General features: G+C 39.2%; 1 protein-coding gene across 10 annotated transcripts in view; it reads left to right on the top strand.

Annotated features, from left to right (window-relative positions):
* LRRC4C (leucine rich repeat containing 4C) overlaps positions 1-22,068 on the top strand; it is a 1,485,185-nt gene that overhangs the window by 1,138,997 nt on the left and 324,120 nt on the right. The window contains exon 4 of one of the 10 annotated variants that reach the window (XR_015141671.1): positions 17,179-17,268. The exons of 8 other annotated variants lie outside the window; for them this stretch is intronic. The gene's annotated coding sequence lies outside the window, so the exon portion shown is untranslated. Of the gene's footprint in view, positions 1-3,680; positions 3,783-17,178; positions 17,269-22,068 lie in introns of those variants that run through there. One more of the 10 variants, XR_015141673.1, reaches the window with a different exon arrangement.

Raw genomic sequence — 22,068 nt, 5'->3', positions numbered from 1 at the left:
AAATGAAGATCATGGCATCTGGTCCCATCACTTCATGGGAAATAGATGGGGAACCAGTGTCAGACTTTACTTTTTGGGGCTCCAAAATCACTGCAGATGGTGACTGCAGCCATGAAATTAAAAGACGCTTACTCCTTGGAAGGAAAGTTATGACCAACCTATATGGCTTACTCAAAAGCAGAGACATTACTTTGCCAACAAAGGTCTGTCTAGTCAAGGCTATGGTTTTTCCAGTAGTCATGTATGGATGTGAGAGTTGGACTGTGAAGGAAGCTGAGCACGAAAGAATTGATGCTTTTGAACTGTGGTGTTGAAGAAGACTCTTGGGAGTCCCTTGGACTGCAAGGAGATCCAGCCAGTCCATTCTAAAGGAGATCAGTCCTGGGTGTTCTTCGGAAGGACTGATGCTGAAGCTGAAACTCCAGTACTTTGGCACCTCATACGAAGAGTTGACTCATTGGAAAAGACTCTGATGCTGGGAGGAATTGGGGGCAGGAGGAGAAGGGGATGACAGAGGATGAGATGGCTGGATGGCATCACGGACTTGATGGACGTGAGTCTGAGTGAACTCTGGGAATTGGTGATGGACAGGGAGGCCTGGCGAGCTGCAATTCATGGGGTCACAAAGAGTCTGGACATGACTAAATGACTGAACTGAACTGAAAACTTCTGAAGGGAACTTGATAAATATCACTTATTGCTGAGCTTATTTCCTCATTTTAGACATTTAGAAATCAGGAAGCTAGGAAGTCCCATATGAAATGCATCCTGTGCTTGGTCATCAATTTATTTTAGTTCTCTATTCCCCCCCCCCCACCCCGCCTTGGCTGCAATGGGTCTTTGTTCTGGCGTGTGGATTTCTCTAGTTGCAGACCATGGGCTCTGGAGTGTGTGGGCTTAGTTGCCCCATGGCCTCTGGGATCTTAGTTCCCTGACCAGGGATTGAATTCATGTTCCCTAAATTGGAAGGTGGATTCTTAACCACTGGATGACCAGGGAAGTCCCAGCTTCCCTAGTTCTTTAAGCTCTGTGAATAAAAATGTACCAGTGTATAACCCTGTAGCTTTGACAAACCAGAATCATTTTGATCCCAATTTGACTTATATGGATAAACATTATTAGAAAACAGATATTTACTTTGATTATAAACATGGCCTTAGCAAAAGTACAATAAGAAAAAGTTAGACACTTCCTTTTATTTGATATATGATGAGTAGTTAAAACAATGATTTAAGGATGGCCTGGTTGGTCAATGACTAAGTGCATGCATGATATGTCTGGATTTTCTGTTTGAAGCAATGAGGAACAGCCAAAGACACACAAAGGATGCAAAAAATGTTTTCCTTATAGGTTGGAGGATTCTGGTCAGATAGATAAGAGGTTTATTAGCCCATTCAATGTGTTTACTATTAGGCAGGTTTTCTGCTAGGCATTGAGGACAGGGCAGTGAATAAAGAAGACAAATGCCCCTCCCCTCCTGGAACCTGAATTCTGGTGAAGGCTCCAGGTGCCTAACAGAACACACAAGATTTCTGAAATGTAGAGTATGCCTATGGAAAAGCATAAAGAAGAGAGAGTGAATTGGGAGAGTGTGTTTCTAAGGGTGAAGATTGTAGTTTCTTTTTTATGTGTGTGTTTCTTGTTTGAGGATGGTTAAGGAAAGACAACCATCTCACATACATACATACAGTATTCATGTGTGGATGTAAGAGCTGGACGATAAAAAAGGCTGAGCGCTGAAGAATCTGAACTGTGGTGTTGGAGAAGACTCTTGAGAGGCCCTTGGACTGCAAGGAGATCCAACAAGTCCATCCTAAATGAAATCATTCCTGGATATTCATTGGAAGGATTGACACTGAAACTGAAGCTCTAATACTTTGGCCATCTGATGCAAAGAGCTGACTCATTGGCAAAGACCCTGATGTTAGGAAAGATTGAAGGTGGGAGGAGAAGGGGACGACAGAAGACAACTGGCATCACTGACTCAATGGACATGAGTGTGAGCAAGCTCTGGGAGACAGTGAAGGACAGAGAAGTCTGGTATGCTGCAGTCCATGGGGTTGCAAAGTGTTGGACATGACTGAGCGACTGAACAACAACCAAAAAAACCTTACTGAAAAGGTGACATTTGAGAAAATGTAGAAGAAGAGAGAGTGGGCCTTGGGAACCACTTTTGGATAAGCAGATTGTGTGTGCTATGTCACTTCAGTTGTGTCTTGACTTTGTGACCCCTTGGACTGTAGCCCACCAGGCTCTCTGTCCATGGGATATTCTAGGCTGGAATATTAAAGTAGATTATCCTGCCCTCCTTCAGGGGATCTTCCTGACCCAGGAACCTAACCACATCTCTTATGTCTCCTGCATTTGCAGACTGGTTCTTTACCGCTAACGCCACCTGGTTGAGAGAGTGAGTTGGGATAATTTGTTCCTAAGGGGTGGTGGATGTAGTTGTTTTTTTTTGTGTGTGTGTGTTTTTTTTTTTTTCTTTTGTTTCTTTTTTAAGGATCGTTAAGGAAGGACTTGCTGAGAAGGTGACATTTGAGAAAATGCTTGTAGGAGATGAGAGACTGAGCCTTGGGGACCACTTGTAGATAAGCAGATCAGGCAAAGCAAACAAATGTAAAGGCTCTGAAGTGAGATCATTCCTCCTTTCTAGAATCAGCAGGCAGGCCATTACATCAGGAGGCTCAGAGCGATGGAAGGGGAGAGTAGGTCATAGAGGAAAGAGCAATATGCAGTGAAGCCTGGCTTGCGTGGGGCCTTCAGGGCCACTGGAGGGCCTTTTTCTTCCACTTCTAAGGAAAAGGGAAGTCGTTAGAGTGTTCTGAGCAGAGGAGACACAGGCTCTGGCTGAGATATTATGAGGATCAAAGGGGCTTCTCTGAAATCAGAATGTAGGGAGATAGCAGGGAATCCTGAGGGCTAAGATACACTGTGAGGATGTGAAACACTAGCTCAGGTTTATCTAATACTGCTACTTTGTTTAGTGGGACAAAAAGAAGATTCTTCAATAGTAAGCATCCACCCACAGTTGTTACTTTCATTATTAACTGGGAGAACATGATTTGCTGTGGTTTCCAGAAATCAAAACAACTATCCAAAAAGCTAAATTTAATTTAAAAAATGATAATACTAATGAAAAAGAATAACTGCCTCCTCGCCCTGGTGGACATTCATCCTTGAATGTCCTGAATTAAAAATGAACAGCCTTCCCCTGGCTTCCCTAGTGGCTCAGATGGTAAAGAATCTGCCTGCAATGCAGAAGACCTGGGTTCGATCCCTGAGTTGGGAGGATCCTCTGGAGAAGGGAATGGCTATTCACTCCAGTATTCTGGCCTGGAGAATTCCGTGGACAGAGGAGCCTGGTGGGCTACAGCCCATAGGGTCACAAAAAGTCGGCCACAACTGAGGACTAACCCTTGCAGTTTCCCTTTACCTTGGGAACTGTGGATCCCAAATTTCCCCTGGCCTCAATGGTGTGGATCATTTTTGCTTTCCTTCCTTTACATCTCTAGCACCCTCTTAGTAATGCTTTCTATCAGTGAGTACTTCCTTTGAGCTGGGCAGCCAGACTCTTACAACCTCAGCTGAGAACTCCAGCTGCAGCTCAAACCCTCAGCTGAATAGGCACTGAGAGTGCTGTTGTGAATTGCATTGGGGTCTAAAGCTTGAAATTCCTTACTGCCATTGTCTCCAGCTCAGCTGCTGAGTTACAGTGTGGGCTGCCTCTGCGGGACTGTGTCTCAGTCTCTTTGCCTCCAAGGATTGAAGGCTCATCTCAGGTATGCATTTGGTTTGTAATAGCTCTATGGAGCCATGGAGGATGGGGGTTAGCACTTTCCTACCTGGGCTCACACACCAGGATTTTGAAATACCTCAACTGGAATTCCATCACCTCCACTAGCTTTGTTCGTAGTGATGCTTTCTAAGGCCCAGTTGACTTCACATTCCAGGATGTCTGGATCACACCATCATGATTATCTTGGTCGTGAAGATCTTTTTTGTACAGTTCTTCTGTGTATTCTTGCCACCTCTTCTTAATATCTTCTGTTTCTGTTAGGTCCATACCATTCCTGTCCTTTATCGAGCCCATCCTTGCATGAAATATTCCCTTGGTATCTCTAATTTTCTTGAAGAGATCTCTAGTCTTTCCCATTCTGTTGGTTTCCCCTATTTCTTTGCCCTGATCGCTGAAGAAGGCTTTCTTATCTCTTCTTGCTATTCTTTGGAACTCTGCATTCAGATGCTTAATTCTTTCCTTTTCTCCTTTGCTTTTCGCTTCTCTTCTTTTCACAGCTATTTGTAAGGCCTCCCCAGACAGCCACTTTGCTTTTTTGCATTTCTTTTCCATGGGGATGGTCTTGATCCCTGTCTCCTGTACAATGTCATGAACCTCCGTCCATAGTTCATCAGGCACTCTATCAGATCTAGGCCCTTAAATCTATTTCTCACTTCCACTGTATAATCATAAGGGATTTGATTTAGGCCATACCTGAATGATCTAGTGGTTTTCCCCACTTCAATTTAAGTCTGAATTTGACAATAAGGAGTTCATGACCTAAGCCACAGTCATCTCCCGGTCTTATTTTTGCTGACTGTATAGAGCTTCTCCATCTTTGGCTGCAAAGAATATAATCAATCTGATTTCAGTGTTGACCATCTGGTGATGTCCATGTGTAGAGTCTTCTCTTGTGTTGTTGGAAGAGGGTGTTTGCTATGACCAGTGCGTTCTCTTGGCAAAACTCTATTAGCCTTTGCCCTGCTTCATTCTGTATTCCAAGGCCAAATTTGCCTGTTACCCCAGGTGTTTCTTGACTTCCTACTTTTGCATTCCAGTCACCTATAATGAAAAGGACATCTTTTTTGGGTGTTAGTTTTAAAAGGTCTTATAGGTCTTCATAGAACCGTTCAACTTCAGCTTCTTCAGTGTTAACTTGTTGGGGCATTGTTTTGGATTACTGTGATATTGAATGGTTTGCCTTGGAAACGAACAGAGATAGTAATCAATTAATAAGGCTTCTGCTGCTGCTAAGTCGCATCAGTCATGTCTGACTCTGTGCGACCCCATAGACGGCAGCCCATCAGGCTCCCCCATCCCTGGGATTCTCCAGGCAAGAACACTGGAGTGGGCTGCCATTTCCTTCTCCAATGCATGAAAGTGAAAAGTGAAAGTGAAGTCGCTCAGTTGTGTCCAACCCTCAGCGACCCCATGGACTGTAGCCTTCCAGGCTCCTCCATCCATGGGATTTTCCAGGCAAGAGTACCGGAGTGGGGTGCCATTGCCTTCTCCGAATAAGGCTTCTAAGGTATATTAAAAATATTGCTTCAGTTTTACACATACCAATAGATCTCTATTCATTTACTGTTCTCTTTTTTACATTCCTTTCTCAAAATCTCTAAAACTCAAGCAAAATAAAACTGAGGAATCCAAAACCTCCCTTTTTCCTGAATAGGTACATTTAAACCTATAGAACACTTTTTCCCAAATGGTTCAGATAGTTCACTTACTTTTCGCTTTGCTTACACAGTGCTGGCCTTACAGCTTTATTATGTTCAGCGATCATTCTGAAGAGTAACTTATACATAAGGCCTGCAGGTGCAACAGAAAAGATAAGTGTAGGTCTGGTGTTCTTTCCCCAGCAGACTGAGTCCTTAGGGTTGTGTTGAAAATCATGGGCTACCATTGCTTCTAAGATCCCCTTGGAGTTTTTACTTCTGATTCTTAGTTTTCAGGAAAGGCTGCGTTCAGATCTCTCCACTCACTGAATGCTGCTCGGTCTTATGCCTTGCCATGTTTGGAGCCCTCTAAGGAAATGAAGAGATGCTGTGACTTCAGCTATTTTTGCCTCATTGGCAAGGTTAGCAGCTATCAGATTCTACCAGACAGGAGGAATATAGATCTTGCTCTCCTGGAAGCCCCTGTTAAAACTCTAGGGTAGCTGAGAAATGAACAACCTCCTGACAGGAAAGAGAACAGCGCTGAGTATAATAATAACATATTGTGCTTGCCTGATTTATTTCACCCCCAAATTCCTGCATGCTTTGCCAACACTCTATCAGCTAATCCTAATTGGCAAGTATTATTATTAGCATTTTACAGGTAGGGGACCAGGAGAGGACCATTGTGAACACTGAGACCCTAAACAAATAGTCATAACATAGTTGATAGATTTGGTAAGTTTCCAACTAAACTTTGAAAAAGGCACACATGAGAAAAGAAGAAGAAATATTCTGATCACTATTTTCATTTAGTTTAAACAATATTGATCTACCTTTGAGGGTTTTTTTTTTTTTCTTTTAAATTTGAGGTTGTTCTACAGAGCACTCATTCACATTTTTGAAAGACCCTTATTCTTGAATTTCCTGAGTTATCTGTAGTTTTTTTCAAAGCCAGTCATTCTTTTCTTTTCCCAACTTTGAGGATACCTCACTTTCCTAGTGTTATTCCTGTCTCATTAATTGTTCCTCACCTTCCCAATCTTTGAGTCCTTGGACCGCTTCTTTCATTTGTTGGCAACTTTATAAATCTCATGAATTTACATATCATGATGCTATACATATGATATATGTATGCATGCGTGTCTCTGTATGTTCCTATTCCAGGCCAAGAGGAAAACCTCAGGCAGGGAGCCTGTCACTATGAATCCATCACCAAAGATAGTGACTATCTGATTTTTTCCATCTTTCAGCTTCCTCTAACTCTCCCTCCCTAGCCCACCTAATTTTGTGGAAAGTTGGGAAGTCAAGCTTTATGAACTTACTGTATAGCTCAGGGAACTCTACTCAGTGCTCTGTGGTGACCTAAATGAGAAGGAAATACAACCACAAAAAAGGCAGTATGTTTATACATGCAGCTGATTCACTCTCCTGTACAGTAGAAACTAACACAACATCATAAAGGAACTATACTCCAATAAAAATTAATAAAAAGAAAAAAAGATTTATGAGCTCTTATGCTCTCTTACTTGTTGCTGTAGGCTCTAAAATAGTCTCCTTAGCCCTTTTATTCTCATTCTAAACAATCTCTTCAGCTCCATGCTAAATCAGATATCACTAATTCACGGCTTAAAATAATACTGTGTTCTCAGTTCTGAAATATGATATCCAAGCAAGATTGTCCATTGTGTTGTTTATAACATAAAATATCTACATAAAATTTATCTCATATATGTTATATAACATAAAACATTTAGAAGCAATGTAATGTCAAAATAGATTATATCTATGGGTCAATTTTTTTTCTAAATTTTATTTTATTTTTAAACTTTACAATATTGTATTAGTTTTGCCAAATATCAAAATGAATCCGCCACAGGTATACCTGTGTTCCCCATCCTGAACCCTCCTCCCTCCTCCCTCCCCATACCCTCCCTCTGGGTCTATGGGTCAATCTTTAAAAAGAATTATAGAACAATAGTTAACTTTATAACTGATGCTTACGTAGTATGTGAAAAAGGAAGCTGCAGAAAAATATGTGCAGTATAAATCCATTTTGCTACCGTATATATGTGAATGTGTATGTTTGGACACTTATTGTAAAATGATTTAAATAATTACCTCTGTCCTGTGGCTTTTATTTATTGTGCTGTCCTAAATTTTGTATAAGGAGTACTTGGTATTTATTACATAAAAGAAAAACTCTTCATATCCATTGAAGATGAAAAGTAAATGAATTCATTGATTCTACATTCAGTGATAATATGGGCCCATTTATTTGTCTAAGAGAAGTATCCCTATTTCTTTTGGGGAAATAATAACTCTGTGAAGTGCACAACACTTGTTTATGGTTTCTCATTGCTTAAGTTCATCAGTCAAGGAATTGTTCTGACAAAATTAGGGACTCAGGCAGAAATTAGGATTAGAGTCTGAGAAAATATGCAGATACCCACATATTGCTTTGTGTGGAGAAGGAAAATTTATGCTGAATGTTCTGTGACCATAAAGAGCAAAGTTTCTGTACTTGGATAGGTTCTGCCGTTGTCCTCCAACTGTGCTATCGTGTCCAACTCTTTGTGGCCCCATGGACTATAGCCGCCAGGCTTCTCTGCCCATGGAGCTTTCCAGGCAAGAATATTGGAGCGGGTTGCCATTTCCTCCTCCAGGGGATCTTCCTGGCCCAGGAATCAAACCTGCATCTCTTGCATCTCCTATATTGGCAAGTGGATTCTTTACCACCAGCACCACCTGAGAACCAGGAAGAAAGGGGTTAGAAACTGAGGAAACACGGAGATATCCACACATTATTTTGTGTGGAGAAGGGCAATTCGTACTGAACGTCCTCTGACCATAATGAGAAAAGTTTCACCACTTGGACAGTCCTATCACTTTTTTGCAATTCCTACCTATTCCAAAACAACAGAGATCTCAAAAGGAAAGCTCCAGTTTTGCCACTGTGTTTTGTTTTTTTTTTTTTAGCACTGTTCTAAGAACAAAAGGAAAGAGGAAAGCATATAATTGGTGACTTTCCTTAAGCCACCACTTTGCCTAGAAAGAATTTTTATTGAATCAAGTGATTAGGCATGTGTTGTTAACAGCATGCATTGTTGTTAGTACGCAGTAGTACTACATGTAGTAGTAGTACATTTTTGTAGTTAGTATGCAGAGAGAAATTAATGTGGTCTAGAACAGTCAGGGGAGATTTCAATGATATGTTGGCATCTTAAAAGACAGACTCATCAATATAAAGGGAGTATTATTTTGGCAAGATAAACAACAAGGGACATGCCAAGATGGCTGATATTGAATGGCACCTGTAGGTGACTGAGTTAATAGAGGATAAGCTTGGGTATCAACTTGCGGGTAGGGTAAAAATTCTAAGTATCAAATGATATGCAAACTCAAAGTCTGACAACTTGCCTGATGGTTCATAGTGACTTTCTGTCAAAGCCAGTGGTTACACAGGTCTCCATCTTATTAGAGGTGAGATGAGAATTAAGTTGATGGGAGAAGTTGATGGGAATTTTTCCTTTAAAGATATTGATCATCCATCCTTGGATCTGGCCTGTGGGGGTCAGACGTGGCCGTTCTTCAATATCTTGAGTTATCATAGCATAATGAGGATGAGCTCAGGGCCCTGGAATAGAAATGTCCTAAGTTGCAGCCTATCTCTACCACTATGCAATTTCATAACCTTGCCAAATGGGTACCTCAAACCTAGAATTCAATTTCATCTAGTTATTTATTAAATGGAACATTGGATACTGATGAGAAAGAGAGAGGTTTGTAGCAGTAGAAGGTAAGAGTGGTAGTAACTGGGGCTCCAATTTTAAAAATATATCTTAAGAAATGCATGGAAGGGAAGGGAAAGTAGCTCAGTCGTGTCCGACTCTTTACGACCCCATGGACTTCATAGTCCATGGAATTCTCCAGACCAGAATACTGGAGTGGGTAGCCTTTCCCTTCTCCAGGGGATCTTCCCAACCCAGGGATTGAACCCAGGTGTCCCGTATTACAGGCAGATTCTTTACCGGCTGAACCACAAGGGAAGCCCAAGAATACTGGAATGGGTAGCCTGTCCCTTCTCCAGCAGATCTTCCCGACCAGGAATTGAACCAGGGTCTCCTGCACTGCAGGTGGATTCTTTACCAACTGAGCTATGAGGAAACATAGGAGGCAAATCTTACTCTGGCCCGTCAGGTGGCGCTAGTGGTAAAATACCTGCCCGACAATGTAAGAGATGCAGGTTCAATCCCTGGGTCAGGAAGATCCCCTGGATGGGAAGTGACAACTCACTCTAGTATTCTTGCCTAGAGAATCCCATGGACAGAGGAGCCTGGGAGGCTACAGTCCATAGCGTTGTACAGAGTTGCACACAACTGAAGTGACTTGGCATACACAACTAGCCAGTTATAGTCAGAGGCTCCCTCTGCCGCTCCCAGAGAACTGACTACAAAGCTCCCTAGTCCTTCAGGTGGGCTAATGGCACCTACATAAGAGAGGTTCACATGGGTTCATCTGACCATGTAAATCTCAGCTTGCTTATCACCCATGGTGCCTATTGTAGGATCCAGTATTGCTTGAAAGTTTGTAGACTCTTGTATATGACTCTTGCACTGTGCACCAAATTGTACTGCTTTTCCATCAGAAAAGTTTTTTATCTAGGACATTGATAATCCTTCCCCAGCCTTCTCTCCCAGAGTCTTCCTACCCATACACTTTCTTTCCTTCTGAGATTTCTTATCAGGCCCCCCTACGGCACAGCGATTTTGTGCAAACCCCTCTGATGTGAAAACTGAGAAAAATCTTTCTGGAATCTTTTTGAAGCTTTGATTGATGTAAAGCACAATAAAAGCACAGCTGGAATTGGAGATACCAAGCTCTGCTTTTTGGCTCAGCATCCAAGAGAAGGGGGAATAGCGAGCTTTGTTTGGTCTCGAACGTAAAAGCAGAGCCAAGATGAAGCAGGGTGCCGTTTATAAAAATACTTTGGAGCAATAACTGTGCTTTGAAACTAATGAGAATAATGTTTAGATTAATAGCTTAGGTCGTATTTCATGTATTGTATTAAACACGGGAGGAAAAGAGCAAAAGGAGAAAGTTGGCTTACCCTTCAAAAATCTACACACATCACTAATCAAAGGACACATTTTAATGTTCTTGCAAAAGTGCAATAAATGCTAGCTAAAACCTCCTACAATGCCTTCGATTTCTTCTTCAAATTTGTGCCATCATCTTTTGAAATGTGGGCCAAATTACTTTTTCCAAATATCTATTTAGATGAGATTATTAGGCTTTTTTAAATGGAAAGGTTCATAGAGCACCTTGAGATCTGAATAAAAAAATATTTATCTTCTAATCTTTAGTAATACATATATCTATATATTTCAAACCTGATACATAAATGTTCACAGGTCCATGATGAATTGTTAGCTCAGTGAATGCAAGATGAAAAGCAAGCCAATTTCAAAGTGATTCAAATGTGAATAAAAATAAATATGCCTACATCTTAGTATGGATGTAACTACTAAATAAGTAAAAGTGGTTTAAGAGTTAACCATAGCTAAATATTGTATATATCCATATCCATACATATATGTATTAGGATTTACTGTTTTGTTATTGTTATTTTTGTCTCCACGTTCTTAATACCAATTTCAAGAATTATTTCTTGAAGAACAAAAACAATTTGTTTCATGAAACAAAGCCATTTAATTTAGAACACTTTTATTTATTTACTTTTTTAAGTTTTTTGACTGCACAGCTTCCTAGATCTTAGTTCCCCTAAACCAGGGATTGAACACAGGCCCTTGCAGTGCAAATGCAGAGTCCAAACCACTGGGCCACCAGGGAATTTCCTAGGACGCTTTTTAATAGTTGCTTAAAGATTTTATTTTATTTAAATGAAGGCAATATTCTGCTCATGTTGCTGGAGTTACAGAAGTAGAAGATGTTTCTCGATTCTTCAAATAAAAATATGAATCCAAATAAAAATATGAATGCATTTCCCAGAGAACATTTGCATACATACAGCTATTTTCTGTAAATTACTTTATCTCCAGCTGGATGGGAAATCTTATCATGGCTCATTAATCATTTCATAAAATCATATAACATCAGAGATTAGAGAGAATTTAGGGATCAACTATTCCAAATTAACTCATTTTACAGATGAGGAAACTGAGACTCACTGAGGATGATTTATTTCCAAAGGCTATGTAACCAGTTTATAGCAGAATTATAAAAACTCTTCCAACATTCCAAGTCAACTAGTCAATACTACCACCCTTCCAAAACCAGAAAAGGCCTGTGTTTCATATCAGAGAATCAAGATTGTCTAATCCAAGCCTAAAAATTAACATTTTTTGGCTTTGAATACAGCAATAGTTCAGAAACAATCAATTTTTAAGAGACTTCATATACTCTAATTCTGGGAATAAACAGAGCTGGTATTCATAGGATTCAATTTTATTGATTTGAATTTTATTTTTTAGAAGGGAACAACTCTTGGGAATGAAAGTTTTTCTGAGCCTGAAGACCTAGTAATATACAGTTAAGTTTGAAACATCATAATATATTTACTAGATTTTAAAAAATATGGTTATTTTTGAGAGAGAGACTATAAGCTTAATAGAAGTAATTTTGTCTGAGAATTAGTCATTTAGTTCTTCTTAAAAAAAAAAAAAAAATTTGGCTTCCCTAGTGGCTCAGACGGTAAAGCGTCTGACTGCAGTGCGGGAGACCCGGGTTCGATCCCTGGGTTGAGAAGATCCCCTGGAGAAAGAAATGGCAACCCACCCCAGGACTCTTACCTGGAAAAATCCATGGACGGAGGAGCCTGGTAAGCTACAGTCCATGGGGTTGCAAAGAGTCGGACACAACTGAGTGACTTCACTTTCACTTTAAAAAATTGGGAAAGTTTTCTCTTCTTTTATTTTTCTCTACCCATTTTTCTGAATCTTTTCCCAGCTCCTAGCCTCCTAGCCACCTGTGTGTGTGTGTGTGTGTGTGTATAAAATGAATATTAAATTTTGTGTTTTCCAACTGTCTCTTATACATAATTGCTTTGTGTTACACACTGCAGCGTTTTTACTTAAATGTTTCAGGTGATTATCAATGTAAATTCTTAATAGTTTTGGGGAATTATTTTAAATAACAATGAACCCTGTAGACAAGACGAATTCACCAAAGTATCAGGAAGAAGTAAAAAACCTTGGCAGGACGAAGGATAATCTGGTACAAGAAATGGAGGAGATTTGAGTTAGTATAGGTCAGAAAGAGAAGAAAGTCTTTCAAAAACTAGAAAGTAAGAGCGGGAAATTAAAAGGATTGCTTGTGTCTATCATGTTTATTCAATCGTTCATTTATTAAACAAATATTTACTAGACAAATGCTATTTGTCTTATTCTTAGGACTTAGTCCTATTCTTAGTCCTTTTCTTAGGACTCAAGATATATCAGTGATCAAAACCAACAGGATCGCTTCTCCTAAGAAGCTTCTATTGTAGAGTAGGGAGATAGACAGTAAATTACAAACTTAAGTAAAGAATATAGTATCTCAGAAATTGAATCCTGCTAAGCAAAAGTGCTAAAGGAACAGTGGCTGCACAAGTAAATGAGTTGAGCATGGAAGACCTTCTAAAGAAGATGGCATTTGAGGAAATACTTGATTGAAATGAGGGAGATAACCACACAGATGTCTAGGGATAGGGTATTCAAGGGGAGCAACCACTCACTGCAAATTTCTGAAGGTGTAAAAACAGATGGCAGCGTGGAGGGAAAGAAGGGCTGAATGAAAATGAGGGAGGAAAATTGGTAGGAAATGAGGTCACCAAATTGCAGAGAATGCATCTGATTTGTTCTTCTTATCACCAGCATTAAGCATTGTGCCTGGCATAGAGTTAGTGCATGGTGTATGCTGAGAGAATGACTAAGTAAACAAGAGGGAAGAGTAGGATCTAGTAGGACTTCCTATCATTTAAATAGGAAGAGTAACTGGGATGAGATGATACTTGCTTGACCAAGATGGTTAAATATCTGTACATACGCCAACATGACTGGATTTGTTTGAAATATTTCTGATGTAAAGAGGAGAGATCAGATAATGATTTAGGGCTAGTGTTGTACATCATGACACAAAATAATTAGTGTCACTCAGTCTGATTTGCTTATTTTATGCATATTTCATTTTCATCTCCATTCTTCTTACCTGTCCCTCCTTTTATTGCTCTCCTCTTTTCAACTTCCTTTCTTCTTTCACTCTACCCTCAAATCCAGAAGTAGCCCGAGTTTGTGGAACTGAACAATATGTAACGGTGATTTCACTCAGGTTTAAAGACATTTAGATTAACAGCAGTGAGGCAGTGCTTTTGTGTACTTTTACTGTACATGACCATATAGAGTGCAAAATTACAGTATCTTTATTTCAAGCCCAGGATATCCAGAAACAAGTATAAAAGCAGCAATGATGCAGCTGGTACTATTGTATTTTTCAAGATAATACACTCTAAGATTAAAAATGTTCTCTTTGTTTTTTGTGTTTGTTTGTTTTTATGTATTATTTGTGTGAAAACTATTATAAGCCTATTATAGTACAGTACTGTATAGCCAATTGTGTTAGTTGGGAACCTATGCTAACTTTGTTGGAGTTATGAACAAATTGGACTTACGAACACACTCCTAGAGCAGAGCTCATGTCTATGTAGGGGACTTACTACATACAAGCAAAATGTCCTTGTCATAAAAATAACCCCATCCCTTTCTATTTGTCTCAGCGTGTCTTTGGAGAAACGTCAAAATTCTCCTTCTGGCTAAACACTTCTAGGGGTGGGTCCTTTTATGGGTTAATTTATCTGCTATTAACGTCATGAAGCAACCTCTAGTCCAAATGTTATAGAATCATGAAAAATGAGAACTGGTTGATTTTACTAGATCTCTCAAGATCTTAAACACTGATATGATTTATCACTTCCATCCCATAAGGTATTCCTTTTTGTGCATAGGTGGGACTTCTTCATTTCTCCTCTGAACATAAGGTTTAGAATGACCTTGGAAGGAGCTGGAGGTTTTGCACACCTTAGCAAGTATTTGAGTTGATAACATTTGGACTGTCAATGCTATAATCCCTCCCTTCCCACTTCCACCTGCAAGAAGAAGCAAAGACCAAAATCTACCTGGAACATCTGTTTTCCTAAGATGACTTTTTGGCATTTGTTATTATTAGATTAATGCTTGCTCATTGGGAAAAATGCACACTATACAAAATAGTATAATAAAATGCAAAAGCTTCAAAATCAAGTCCCTCATTCCTCATAGGTTATCAGGGTTAACAGTTTAAAGTGAATTCTCCAAAAATTTGTCTAAATTTCATTAAATATAGTATACTTATAGTTTTTAAATAATGCATTCAAGCCATGTAGACAGTGCTGTCCTTACTGCTTCATATCATTTCATGTTGATGTGTATAGATCTTCTTCACTCTTTCTGAAGATTAAATGATATTGCTTGGGTGGATTGCTCTAAGGTATTTAGCTGGTCCTTTCTTCTGTTCTTTCCAGTTGGTCATTATTGCAAATGATGCAAGAAATTCCTGTGCATACATATTTGTTCACTGAACTCCATTTGATGATGACTGAAATCTATTGAAAATGCTTTAAAAAGCACTTCATATTATTTCTTTAAAAATGAAGTGTGTAGATGGAACCTGTAAGAAAGGAACTGCAAAATACCCCTTATTTCATACGATCCTAAAATATAGACACTGACTAGAAGGTGGATTATGCTTAATTATTCATTTTCTTCTTGGAGAAAAGGCAAATTACAGTGAGCTAAAAGGATTTAATATGCTTTAATATGCAGGAAAAATATGAAAATATTACTCCTCCTTATTGTTAAGTTCCATTTAGAGCACTTCCTTCATCAGAAGGTTCTTGTTAGTTCATGCTTCATTTGAGTATCAGTCGTGAAAGAAATGGTGAAATGCATTTTCCAGATTTCTCAGAAAAGATGTGTCAAATTTTGTGAAGGCCACTTAAATTCCATAAAACTGTATGAAGATTAATTACAGTGATTTCCACCCCTCTGTAGGGCAATGATTTATTTTGCCTTCCCTGTGTTATGAAGAAGGCCCTCCATAATCTGATGTTACTTCCCTAGAAAATTTTCTCCAGTGGTTTGCTAATAAATGTTTAACAACTGGCTCACTTCCTACTAAAAGAAAATATATCTGTTTATGTATAAAATATACATAAAATGAAAGCATGCATACAGAAGTTTATTTTACATTTAACTGATGTAAAACAAATGGAATTTATCATTATTAATTGAATATGCAATCCAGTTTATAACAAATAGCTAATTGATTCTCATGTAGTGTTCTAATTGATCTTAGCTGAACTGCTGCTGTTGTTGTTGTTCAGTCACTAAGTCATGTTCAACACTTTGACCCCATGGACTGCTACATGCCAAGCTTCCCTGTCCTTCTCCATCTCTTAGAGTTTGCTCAAACTCATATTCAATGAGTCATTGATCCAGCCATCCAACCATCTCATCCTTTGTCATCCCCTTCTCCATTTGCTTTAATCTTTCCCAGCATCAGGGTCTTTTCCAATGAGTTAGCTCTTCATATCAGGTATTGGAATTTCAGCTTCAGCAACAGTCCTTCCAATGAATATTCAGGGTTGATTTCCTTTAGGATTGACTGGTTTGATCTCATTGCAGTCCAAGGGACTGTCAAGAGTCTTCTACAGCACCCCAGTTTGAAAGCATTAATTCTTTGGTGCCCAGTCTTCTTTATGGTCCAACTCTCATATCCATACATGACTACTGGAAAAACCATATCTTTGACTATATGGACCTTGTCAGCAAAGTAATGTCTTTGCATTTTGATATGCTGTCTAGGTTTGTCATAGGTTTCCTTGCAAGGAGCAAGCATCTTTTAATTTCATGGCTGCAGTTACCATTAGCAGTAATTTTGGAGCCCAAGAAAATGAAATCTGTCACTGCTTCCACTTTTTCCCCTTCTATTTGTCATGAAGTGATGGGACCGGATGCCATGATTTTAGTTTTTTTAATGTTTGAGTTTTAACCCAGTTTTTGAACTCTTGTATTTATAGCCAATTTGTTCAATGCACGTGAGTGTAGTTCTAACAAAAATGTTAGTTAATATTTTACTAACATTAATAAATGACGAATCAGACAATAAAATAAAGTTACCAAGGTGATGTCACTGAACGCAGAACTGAGAGATTTCATAGCACATAATTATATAGTATTTCTGCCATACATTACAGTAGACATGGATGATAGTACAAAGTATGAAGATCTTTAAGAAATGATGTTTTGAATATATATTACTTTTGTTTCTAATATAATTTTCTGAACTGTAATTTATATTATTTTATGTTTAATAATGGCAGTGGTCAATGACACAAAATTCTTAAAAGTCTCATCATTGAATCTGGTGAGCTTGTGAAGTAGTTCTAGCTCACTACTGGTTCATATTTTATCATTTCCAAGAGGAAAATCTACTATATTCAGGACTGTCTCTCCATGCCCCTCAAGACTAATAGACAAAAAGAATTTTAGTTCCTGGGCATGCAAAGATTGGATAAAGTTTGAATTTTTGGAAAATTTAAATAACTGAGTTTGTTTTGAATTTAATCAACTGAACTTTTCTTGAAAGCATAAATAGATGGCCTACTTTGCATAGATTTTGAGCTTCTAACAAGATTCTCTTATCCAGATGATTATTTTATGGAACAGCCAAATTGCAAGCACTAGTGAAGGAGGAAAATATCCCATGGCATCCCTGTCCCTTCTAACAAGAAAACAGGTGAATAATTTGATAAAGTGTCTGGGCAAAAGTATGTTTCTTTGTGTTTAAAGTTATTTCAAAAATTTACACTTTTGTTCCAGACTTAGGGAAATGTAAAATAATAGATTCCTCTAAGAAATAAATATTTAAATAACGATGTTATTATAAGGTCGTCTCCCATTCTTTCATCTTGTGGTAAATTTAGTAACATCTTAACAAAATCCCTTTGCTCATTAAGCTCTGTTTTCACCCAGTCAGTCATCTGGAGGGGCAAGAAGCACCTTTCTCCTCTGTGTCCTTGCAATGTTTCATTTCTTCTTTTTGTTTTTTCAATAATTTTATTGATATATGTTACATACCATCAAATTCATGTTTTGAATACATATTTCAATGGCTTTTAGAATATTTACAATTATACCTTTACATTAAAAACAGCTTCCAGTACCGCAAAATAGGGACAGAACTTCATTATTTCATTTTAGTGATCCTTGATTGCAAATTCTTCTTCTGATGGTGATTCTTATATGCACTTTCAATTCTTTTTCTTATTCTCCATTTCATTTTCAGTAAATGCTGTACTTTTTAAAGCTAGAACTCCATTAATGAAACACACACACACACACACCCCCCTCAATGTTTGGAGGACAAAAAGAATTTTAGGTTCCAGTCATACAAACATCAGTGATCAAAGCAAAGAAGTACAGGAAAACAACAGAATGGGAAAGACTAGAGATCTCTTCAAGAAAATACCAAGGGAAGATTTCATGCAAAGATGGGCACAATAAAGGACAGAAATGGAATGGAAACAGAAGCAGGAGATATTAACAGGTGGCAAGAATACACAGAAGAACTATAAAAAAAGATCTTCAGGACCCAGATAACCACGATGGTGTGATCACTCACCTAGAGCCAGACATCCTGCAATGTAAAGTCAGGTGGGCCTTAGGAAGCATCACTATGAACAAAGCTAGTGGAGGTGATGGAATTCCAGTTGAGCTATTTCAGATCCTAAAAGATGATGCTATTAAAGTGATGCACTCAAAATGCCAGCAAATCTGGAAAACTCAAAAGTGGCCACAGGGTGGGACAATGATCCATTTTCATTTCAATCCAGAAGAAAGGCAATGCAAAAAAATGCTCAAACTACTGCACAGTTGCACTCATCTCATATGCTAGCAAAGTAATGCTCAAAATCCTCCTAGCTAGGCTTCAACAGTACATGCACCGTGAACTTCCAGATGTTCAAGCTAGATTTTGAAAAGGCAGAGGAACCAGGGAACAAATTGACACCATCTGCTGGATCATAGAAAGAGCAAGAGATTTCCAAAAAACATCTTTCTCTGCTTTATTGACTATGCCAAAGCCTTTGACTGTGTGGATCACAACAAAGTGTGGAAAATTCTGAAAGAGATGGGAATACCAGACCACCTGACCTGCCTCCTAAGAAATATGTATGCAGGTCAAGAAGCAACAGTTAGAACTGGACATGGAAAAAGAGAACGGTTTCCAAATCAGGAAAGAAGTACGTCAAGGCTGCATATTGTCACCCTGCTTATTTAACTTATATGCAGAGTACATCATGTGAAACGCTGGACTGAATGAAGTACAAGCTGGAATCAATTTTTCTGGGAGAAATATCAATAACCACAGATAAGCAGATGACACCTCCCTTATGGCAGAAAGTGAAGGGGAACTAAAGAGCCTGTTGATGAGAGTGACAGAGGAGAGTGAAAAAGTTGGCTTAAAACTCAACATTCACAAAACGAAGATCGTGGCATGCAGTCCCGTCTCTTCATGGCATACAATGGGGAAACAATGGAAACAGTGAGAGACTTTATTTTGGGGGGCTCCAAAATTACTGTAGATGGTGATTGCAGCCATGAAATTAAAAGACACTTGTACTTTGGAAGAAAATCTATGGCCAACCTAGACAGCATATTAAAAAAAATAGACATTACTTTGCCAACAAATGTCCATCTAGTCAAAGGTATGGTTTTTCCAGTATGTATGGATGTGACAGTTGGACTATAAAGAAAGCTGAGTGCTGAAGAATTGATGCTTTTGATCTGTGGTGTTGGAGAAGACTCGAGAATCCCTTGGACTACGAAGAGATCCAATCAGTCCATTCTAAACGAAATCAAGCCTGAATATTCATTGGAAGGATTGATGCTGAAGGTGAAACTCTGATACTTTGGCTACGTGATGTGAAGAAATGACTCATTTGAAAAGACCCTGATGCTGGTAAAGATTGAAGGCAGGAGGAGAAGGGGATGACAGAGGATGAGATGGTTGGAAGGCATCACCAGCTCAAAGGACATGAATTTGAGCAAGTCCCAGGAGTTGGTGATGGACAGGGAATCCTGGCATTCTGCAGTCTATGGGGTCACAGAGAATTGGACACAACTGAGCAACTGAACTGAACTGAAGCAAATATTAGAGTTTGCAATTTTTGGTAAAGGGGATCTAATGGGCTGAACTATTTGAAAGTATAAGAAGTAGATGACCTACTTTACATAATCTTGAGATTCCAGCAAGATTCTCTTATTCAAATGATTATGAGTTTGAAACTTCAATTGAAATCAAATTAGCATGAACAGGGCAGAATCTGTTTTATTAGAGACCACGGAGGGTATCCACCTTAGAGCAAGAATAGTCACTGAAACAGTGGGCTCGGCTTGGTGTAACGTGGTCTCACCTCGACAAGGAGGATGACTTTGCAGATTCCCCACAGTGTTTTGCTTTTTATGTTTCATTTAATGGTGTGACATCCTATGACAATTATCATTATTTTGGGTCCCATTTTCCCTCGGAAGCAGCTTTGACACAGATCAATGCATCTCAGTGTCGTTTTTTATGGCGCTGCAACATCAGAAAATGACAGCTGGAAATCTTAATTGGTCCAGTGACAGAAAATATAATGACTGTTCACAGTGACTTATTTTATCTGACCTTGTGCTTAATTCAAAGGTAAATTTTCATCTCACTATTTGAAAAGAGAAAGTGGTGGGCTGATGAGTGGGGCAGATGGCCCAGAGAAAGAGCCTTCTTTGGGAGAGAAATTGCTACTGGTTTGGGAACTGTTATTAAATTAGAATTTAAGTGTTGGTCTCGAATAATGGATACCAGGGTCTCTGTGCCTATTTGAACTGCCAACCTTTCTGCTGTGCCTGCCATTAGAAATGGCAGCAGGCACTGGATGCGGCATGGAAGGTTGCCCACAAGTGACTGGCTGGAGGCCCTATCACAGAGGCCACCAGACAGCTGTCAGACAGACTGGCATTTGATCATTACTGACTTGGTCTGGAGCCCAGTGACTTTGACCCAGAAGCAAAAGGTTTCCTATAATACCACCCAAATTGCTCAATCCCCTGGTCCTAGAGAGAAAGCTGTTTCTAAAATAAGGACATCATATCTGCCCTACTGAGTCCAGCTATTAAACCAAGATCCCAAGTGTCCTTCTGGCAGTTAAAAACAGACGTATAAGCAAAGGATTAAATCTCCAACATCTTTAATTCACCTTGGGCAAAGGTGTAGCATAGAGAAGGAGGTGGCATGATTCAGTGAAAAAATGCTGGGCTTAGGTTGAGATGGTACATCTGAGCTTTATTTCTAATGTTTGCCTAATTCACTGGGTAATTATAAGAACTAAAGAATAGATCATATGTATATGATCAATAACTATAAGTTTCTTTTAGATTATGATTGATGATGAAGGTGACGGTGATGATAATGATGGTGATGATGATGGTAGTCTTAGTGATGATGAATGCAATATTTTTCTTCTATAAGCGTGTTATTGTTTTCTTACCATATAAAATGATATCAAGGATACTGATGGTAATGGATGTAGTATAAGATAATTAAAGGCATAGACTTTAAAGTAAAGTACTTTGCAGCAATACATTGCTTTGAACCAATAAAGGAAAATGAAGACCTGGCTTGAAATTCTGGCTCCAACACTCATGAGCTGGCCAGCTACAGTTTCATCTATAGATAAACTACTCCATGGGGTTGTTGAAAGAAGTAAGTGACATAAGGCATGAGAAGCAGTTAGTTCAGCACCCAACACATGATTAGTACTCAGTGCATTTCAACTTGTTCATGTTCCTTTCACTTCATTAAGTGCAGAGCTTGTGTATTTCTCAGTGAATCATTCACCAGATTGAGACCAAGAGTGATTCACTCAGCAGGTTTCTTCTCTACGTGTATGTTTGTGTTAGTCTAGGTCTCCCAAGAAACAGACACAAAGAGCAGATTTTCTAAAAATTAAAGTTTTTCAAAGAAAATGAGGATGGAGTTAGTAGGAAGGCTGGGGAACCACTGGACCTAGATGTACTTTGAATTCCAAGTGAACAGAAGTTGGGTGGAAGCTTCCTGGATCACTGTGCTTAGTTGCTCAGTTATGTCCAACTCTTTGCGACCCCATGGACTATAGCCCACCAGGTTCTTCTGTCCATGGGATTCTTCAGGCAAGAATACTGAGTTGCCATTTCCTCCTCTAGGGGATCTTCCTGACACAGGAATCAAACTCACGTCTCCTGTGTCTCCTGCATTGCAAGCAAATTCTTTAACCACTGAGCCATTGTGCAGACCAAGAAAAATTCAATAAGGCTATCAAAGGACAGATGCCTCCTCAGAACAGAGTCAGCTGTTAGAGGGGCTCCATGTCTTACAGAGTGAAGCCACCATGCTCCACCCTTGGTTGGAAGCAGCTTGAGTGAAAACACAGCTGGGGTACAAATGTGGCGGTTGATTTCGGAGCCCCGCAGCTGGGTCCCTTCCATCAGGCTCTCTGAATTTAAAGGTCAGGGAGGCACA

The sequence above is a fragment of the Bos grunniens genome, chromosome 15 (assembly GCF_055505025.1).
Source record: "Bos grunniens cultivar Pamir isolate PY7600 chromosome 15, Bosgru_T2T1.0, whole genome shotgun sequence".
NCBI lineage: Eukaryota > Metazoa > Chordata > Mammalia > Artiodactyla > Bovidae > Bos > Bos grunniens.
This window is presented reverse-complemented; position numbering and strand designations above follow the sequence as displayed.